This window comes from Manis pentadactyla, chromosome 8 (assembly GCF_030020395.1).
Source record: "Manis pentadactyla isolate mManPen7 chromosome 8, mManPen7.hap1, whole genome shotgun sequence".
NCBI classification, from domain to species: Eukaryota; Metazoa; Chordata; class Mammalia; order Pholidota; family Manidae; genus Manis; species Manis pentadactyla.
The window spans coordinates 170,694-177,872 of NC_080026.1; positions in this window are offsets into that span (position 1 = coordinate 170,694).

The window sequence follows — 7,179 nt, forward strand, 5'->3', positions numbered from 1 at the left end:
TGTAGTTTTCATAGTATAGGTCTTTCAGTTCCTTGGTTAGGTTTATTCCTAGTTATTTTATTCTTTTTGATGCAATTGTGAATGGAATTGTTTTCCTGATTTCTCTTTCTGCTAGTTCGTCGTTAGTGTATAGGAATGCCACAGATTTCTGTGTATTAATTTTGTATCCCACTTTACTGAATTCAGGTATTAGATTTAGTAGTTTTGGAGTGGATTCTGCAGTTTTTATGTACAATATCATGTCATCTGCAAACAGGGACAGTTTTAACTTCTTCCTTGCCAATCTGGATCCCTTTTATTTCTTTGTGTTGTCTGATCACCATGTGCATTGCCTCATTTCTTAATTTACATTCGTACCACCAGTTACCAATCGCTCAGTCAGCAGAGGCAGGCTCTGGGCAGTGTAGAGAACAGCAAACTGCGGGCACCCCCCAAAGCCTCTGAAGTATAGGGATATGTCCCTGAGAAGGAGCGGGAGTGCCAGAGGGGTGCAGCTGTGATGCAGGGAATGGGGGGTCAGAGATGCTGGTACAGAAAGCTGCTCCTGTGTAGTCCTTTCCTGTATCTGCCTAATATGGGAAATACAGTGTTTCCTGTATCTGCTTAATCATGCTCGTTCCTTATCTGAGACTGCCACTCCTCTAGGAGAGGATCTAAATTGTAGTCAACTTGTAGTGCAAATAATGTACTTGCACAGTGTAATTAGTACGATTTTCTAAATTAAAGTATAATTGATATACAATCTTATGAAGGTTTCACATGAACAGCATTGTGGTTTCAACATTAACCCATATTATCAAACCCTCACCACCACCATTGCAGTCAGTCTATAAGGAAGTAAATTGCTATGGAGTCATTACTTGTCTTCTTGCTGTGGGACATGATTATTGATCGAATCAAATTAAGTACTGGTAAATGTCATTGTAGGGAAAATGGAAGGCATTGTGGACTGCAGGCTCTGCATGTGGATGCAGCCGATGTAATCTAAGCGCTTCAGTAGCCGCAGTGAGAATAAAGCTGGGTATGAACTCTTTTCCCACGGCTCTGTTGTGTTTTCCATCTCCCCAAATCCAGAGTGAACTTGCGGGGGGGTGGAGGCTGAAATCCAATGCTACAGTCACTACCCAATCCAGTCTGCCAGCAGGGACTGGAGGCTTGTACTGGGCAAAGCAAACACACTGGCTGGCCCTGTGATAACGACATCTGTAAAAAGGGTGGCTACATAATTTTGATTAAAGTTGATACTGGACTTTTCTAAGCATGTTAACAAATAATTAACTGATTCCACATTTCCCTGCAACCCCAAAGGAACTGGGTGTGTAGTAATGTAGTCATCTTCAACATCTTAGTGCCTTCCCTTTTCCATAACATAAAACAAGCTATCCCTACGGAGACCATCTATGAATGTACTAAGTTTTAAAAGCACATCTGTCTTCCAAATTGGCATCACCACAGCCTCCACACCAGCAAGAGCAGAGGTTTTCATCCTTCAGACCCTGGACATTTGTTGGATTTCTGCAGCCATGGCTGCATTCAACATGTGGAATAAGAATTCATATAAGGGGCACAGCAATTAAGGTTTTCAAACTCTCCAGGTGATTTCAATGCACAAGTAGATTTCCAGTCTTCATCCCAAGTCCAGACAATGCCAGAAGATGACTTACAGATTCCCACCTTTCATTGGGGTGGTTGTCACAGCACCTGAATCTGTTTTAAGTGTCAAAGACTATAACCCAGGCGCTGGGCCAGCTCCTGGAGGGAAAAGGAGTTTTGAGTAACAAGCTCTGAGATGACAGAATCAGTAACAGGGAAGCAGGGAGCATAGATATTCTCCCATAGGAAGAGGAGGGCACAGGGAGGGCTGAGAAACCCCGGGGAAAGTGGGCCTCTGGGGCCACCACTTTTGGTGAGGTTATTGCTAGACACTCATTGCATATCATTGATTCTCCAGAAGAGAACCAGCACAGACACTAAGATAGCCTATCCCTCACTTCACTGTCATGTCAGCTCCTACGGGGGGGGGTGTCTCTGACTAGGGAGCTTCATTCTGTGCCCCCACTTCAGTGGCCAAAGGTCATGTGGAGGAAGTGTCCTTTCCCCTCCATTTTCCTGGTTGTAGTTAGGCCTTTACATCACTTTAAAACTTAGGATTTTCCCATGTGGAGATATCCGTAATGCTGTACAGTGACCCTGAAAAATGCCAAGGAGACACATGGATGCAAGAAAAAAGTTTCTCTTCTTAATATTCATAATATTAATCAGAAACATAGAGGGTATAGTTCTAAGCAGGAAACAGTGAACACTGCAAAGACACTGGGAATACCGGGGTTGTGTCAAGTCGGCTGAGAAGCTGCATCACTGTCTCCCTGTGCTGTGTTCTCACGCTGTCTCCTTGCATCCTTGCTATCCTTGCCAACACCAATCCAAATCTGTCCTGAAGACCACAGCCACTCCCTCTCTTGTTTTCTTCACTTTCTGTGTCTGTCTCTGGATGTCTCCAGAAGTTACTCATTTCTGCAGAGGGGCTGTGATAGATGGAGACCCACACCTGGGGTCACCTGTGCACTATGAAGACTGTGCAACCCTCCAGCACTGGCACTTTCCAGGGATTCACCTGGATGATCCAGTGCAGTTATCTTTTAAGGTATTTGCAAAGTTCAAAGGACTTAGAAGTTCCCCTTTACTCCTTTAAGCCTAGAGTACCTACAGTAGTTGTCTCCACAGACGGTCTGGGGCTTCTTCAAATTACACTCCTACTGATTGCACCTGACCTCATTGCCAGGCTGGGGTGCTACTTTTATAACTGGCCTCTTGAAATTGCAGCTTGTCAGCCTTAAAGTGAGTGAAGAACTTCCATCAAATCTCCAATGGGCGGGCCTGTTTCCTTTGTGAAGTCTGGAAATGTTTCTAAGCTTTCCCTTTAAAAACAAAATACATGTGTGCTTTGCCTGAGGAGTTCAACCCTGGGCAAGTTCACTATGGATTCAGTGAGACTGAAAAATGACAAGAAAATGCTCTGGGTGACATGGTGGCACTACTGCAAGGTTGCAGGAGAGCAGAGATGAGACTGGAGCAGCGGCAGCGCTAAGGACAGAAACTGAGACGGCTGAGGGGCAGAGAGGCCCGGAGGCAGCACCAGCTTGCTGCATGTAGACTGGCTCTGAATAAACACGATTCTACTGATGGACCTGCCACCGTGGGAATAAAGTTGGGTGTAAACCCTTTCACCCCAAAAACGTTCCATTGTCATTTCTTTGTTCTCATTGAATCCATAGTCAACTTGTCCAGGGCTGAAACCCACTACCCAGATACCATGACAAGCATCTAATAATGTATATAATTATTGAGTCACTATGTGGTACAACTGAAACCAAAATAACACTGTATACCAACTTTATTCCAATAAATAAACTTACATGAAAAAGCACCATATTCCAATCCAACTTTCAATATTTCCTACATGTCTATGAAAAACATCCATTATAAAATAGTCATTCTTCAAAAAATAGGTATTCCAGTTCAATTTCCTCCCTTGATTTTCTTCCATTTTTTTCCTTGTTAACCTCTGTAAGGACAAACCTAATCATTTGACCTTTCTCATAAAACCCTTCATTTATCTCTGATATTTTAGAAAGACCATATATCCTATCCTATATTCTTGTAATCACTTTATTACTAATACTCCGTCTTTAATCAATATTCCTCAATTTCAGAAAAGCTATTTTATCACCCTCTTTACAGAATATCTATGTACTGAATACTGTACTAAAACCCATGATCCAGAAATAAACAAAGTCACTGTCCTTGTGCAGCATGAGTACTTGTGAGTGAAGAGATAAGTGGAATGTATATTATCATCATCATACATATATTCAATTGTAAGATCAGGTACAAAAATGTGCACTTTGTAAAGACAGGGAGGGAGAGATGAACTAATCAGTGATGAGACTGCAGGAGAACTAGGTGGTGCTGATATTCGAGTAGGGAACAGAATGGGGGAAAAGGCCAGGCAAGACAGTGGGTAAAAAATTTTCCAAAAAAGGATTGTTTTGATCAGCTCAGGGCCATACTACATTTCCTTTCCATCTAAATGCTGTTAAAAAAAAAAAATTTGACCTAAAATCCTGAGAATATATCACACAGATGTGTAAGTTCTTACATCAACATGTAGGAAGTAATTTTCAATTAGACATCACCTTATATTTTTTGTTTTGCCATCATTATTGTACAATTACTTCAACATTATGTTTACTAGACACCCCCCATCAAGTCCCCCCCACATAACCCATTACAGTCACTGTCCATCAGCGTAGTAAGATGCTATAGAGTCACTACTTGTCTTCTGTGTGTTGTACAGCCCTCCCCATGCCCCCCACCCCACACATTATATATGCTAATCGTAAGGTCCCTTTCTTTTTCCCCGCCCTTATACCTCCCTTCCCACCCATCCTCCCCATTTCCTTTCCCTTTGGTAACTGTTAGTCCATTCTTGGGTTCTGTGATTCTGCTGCTGTTTACCTCCTTCAGTGTTAGCTTTGTTCTTATACTCCACATATGAATGAAATCATTTGGTACTTGTCTTTCTCCACCTGGCTTATTTCACTGAGCATAATACCCTCTAGCTCCATCCATGTTGTTACAAATGGTAGGATTTGTTTTCCTCTTATGGCTGAATAATATTCCATTGTGTATATGTACCACATCTTCTTTATCCATTCATCTACTGATGGACACTTAGGTTGCTTCCATTTCTGGGCTATTGTAAATAGTGCTGTTATAAACATAGGGACGCACATGTCTTTTTGAAACTGGGCTCCTGCATTCTTAGGGTTAAATTCCTAGGAGTGGAATTCCTAGGTCAAATGGTATTTCTATTCTTAGTTTTTTGAGGAACCTCTATACTGCTTTCCACAATGCTTGAACTAGTTTACATTCCTACCAGCAGCAGAGGGTTCCCCTTTCTCCACATCCTCGCCAACATGTTGTTTGTTTTTTGGAGTTGGCCATCCTAACTGGTGTGAGGTGATATCTCACTGAGGTTTTAATTTGCATTTCTCTGATGATTAGGGATGCGGAGCATCTTTTCATGTGCCTGTTGGCCATCTGAATTTCTTCTTTGGAAAAGTGTCTGTTCAGCTCCTCTGCCCATTTTTTAATTGGCTTATTTCCTTTCTGTTTGTTGAGGTGTGAGAGCTCTATATAATTTTGATGTCAACCCCTTACTGGATAGTCATTCATGAATCAGTTTCAAAAAGAGATATGCACCCCTATGTTTGTTGCAGCACTATTTACAACAGTCAAGAAATGGAAGCAACCTAAGTGTCCATCAGTAGATGAATGGATAAAGAAGAGGTGGTACATATACACAATGGAATATTATTCAGCCATATGAAGAAAACAAATCCTACCATTTGCTACAACATGGATGGAGCTAGAGGGTATTATGCCCAGTGAAATAAGCCAGGTGGAAAAAGATAAGTATCAAATGATTTCACTCATCTGTGGAGCATAAGAACAAAGAAAAAACAAAGGAACGAAACAGCAGCAGACTCATAGAACCCAAGAATGGACTAACAGTTACAAAAGGGAAAGGGACTGGGGAGGATGGGTGGGAAGGGAGGGATAATGGGGAAAAAGGGGCATTACCATTAGCATGTATAATGTTCAGGGTGGGGACATGGGGAAGGCAGTACAACACAGAGAAGACATGTAGTGAGTCTATAGCATCTTACTTTGCTGATGGACAGACAGTGACTGTAATGGGGTATGTGGTGGGTACTTGATAATAGAGGGAGTCTAGTAACCATAATGTTGCTCATGTAATTGTACATTAATGATAGCAAAATAATAATATTTTGACCAGAGTGTGGATGTGGGCTGGAGATAAAGTAAGCAATATCCATTAAAATTTTAAATGTATTTCCCCTTTAATAATTTTACTTGTCTACAGTCAACCCATAGATAAATGTACCCATAGCATGCATTTCAACACTCACTGTAGTATATTTATAACAAAAATAGGAAACAATTGAAAAGTCCATCAACATGTTAAAGTATGTTGAGTCAATGTAAATGTGTACTAATTTATAGTCATTAAAAGTTAGCGAGTCAGGTATGTGTTTATTCATACAGACTTAAAAAAAAAAGACAGTTGATCTTAACAGACATTTCTCCAAAGAAAAAATTCAGATGGCCAACAGCCACATGAAAAGATGCTCCACATCGCTAATTATCAGGGAAATGCAAATTAAAACCACAATGAGATATCACCTCATACCAGTTAGGATGCCCAACATAGAAAAGACTAGGAACAACAAATGCTGGTGAGGATGCAGACAAAGGGGAACCTTCCTACACTGCTGGTGGGAATGTAAACTAGTTCAACTGTTGTGGAAAGCAGTATAGAGGTTCCTCAAAACACTAAAAATAGAAATACCATTTGACCTAGGAATTCCACTCCTAGGAATTTAACCCTAAGAATGCAGGAGCCCAGTTTAAAAAAGACACGTGCACCCCTATATTTATTGCAGTACTATTTACAATAGCCCAGAAATGGAAGCAACCTAAGTGTCCATCAGTAGATGAATGGATAAAGAAGATGTGGTACATATACACAATGGAGTATTATTCAGCCATAAGAAGAAAACAAATCCTACCATTTGCAACAACATGGATGGAGCTAGAGGGTATTATGCTCAGTGAAATAAGCCAGGTGGAGAAAGATAAGTACCAAATGATTTCATTCATATGTGGAGTATAAGAACAAAGCAAAACTGAAGGAGCTAAACAGCAGCAGAATCACAGAACCCAAGAATGGACTAATAGTTACCAAAGGGAAAGGGACTGGGGAGGGAGGGTGGGAAGAGTGGGAGAAGGGGAATACGGGACATTAAGATTAGCACACGTAACACAGCAGGGGGGCACGGGAAGGCAGTATAGCACAGAGAAGTAGTGACTCTATAGCATCTTACTATGTTAATGGACAGTGACTGTAATGGGGTATGTGGTGGGGACCTGATAATGGGGGGAATCTAGTAATCATGATGTTGCTCACGTGATTATATATTAATGATACCAAAAGAAAAAAAGAAAAGAAAAAGGGAGGCATCTCTTTTTTATTCATTGAACAAATACATACTGAATATACTCTGTCAGGTAGTTGTAGAGGTGAGATCTGCT